The sequence below is a fragment of the Penaeus japonicus genome, unplaced genomic scaffold, assembly GCF_977035675.1.
Source record: "Penaeus japonicus unplaced genomic scaffold, GWHDUDI00000001_assembly GWHDUDI00000007, whole genome shotgun sequence".
NCBI classification, from domain to species: Eukaryota; Metazoa; Arthropoda; class Malacostraca; order Decapoda; family Penaeidae; genus Penaeus; species Penaeus japonicus.
In genome coordinates this window covers 46,781,555-46,782,280 of record NW_028234409.1, presented here as the reverse complement: position 1 = coordinate 46,782,280, position 726 = coordinate 46,781,555, and positions in this window count along the sequence as shown.

Below are 726 nucleotides of genomic sequence, written 5' to 3'. Positions count from 1 at the left end.
TCCCTCCTCGGGTGCCCTCCTCTCCCCTCCTCTTCCTCTCTCCCACTCCTTCTCCCTCTCCCTCCCCTCCCTGGCTCTCCCCCTCTCTCTCGTCCCTCCCTCCCAGTCCACCCTCTCCCTCCCTCCCTCTCTCCTTCCCACTGCTTTCCCTCATCCCTCCCTCCCTCCCTCCAATCTCACCTTCCCCCCTCTCCTCCTCCCCCTCTCCTCCCTCCCCCCTCTCTGCACCCCTCCCACCCCCTCTCCGAGCCTCCCCTCCCCTCTCTTCTCCCTGCTTTCCTCTCTCCTTATTACCTCCCTCCCTCTCTCTCCTCCTCCCCCCATCTCCCTCCCTCCCTCCCTCTCCCCTCCCTCCCCCTCTCCCTCCGCCCTCCTTCCTCTCCCACATTTTGCCCTCTCCCTCCCTCCCTCTCCCTCTCTCCCTCCTCTCCCCCTCCCTCCCGCTCTACTCCCCCTCCCTCGACCCTCCTCCCTCCCTCCCTCCTCCCCTCCTCTCCTCTTCCTCCCTCTCTCCTCCTCCCCCTCTCCCTCCCCCCCCTCACCCTCCCTCCCCCTCTCCCCGCCACTCCCTCTCCCTCCCTCACATCCCTCATCTCTCCCTCCCTCTCTTCTCCCCCCTCTCCCTCCTCCCTCCCTCCCATCCCTACCCCTCTCCCTACCCTCCTCTCACCCCCTCCTCTCCCACTACTCCTCATCCTCTCTTCCCCTCCTCTCCCGTCTCACCTC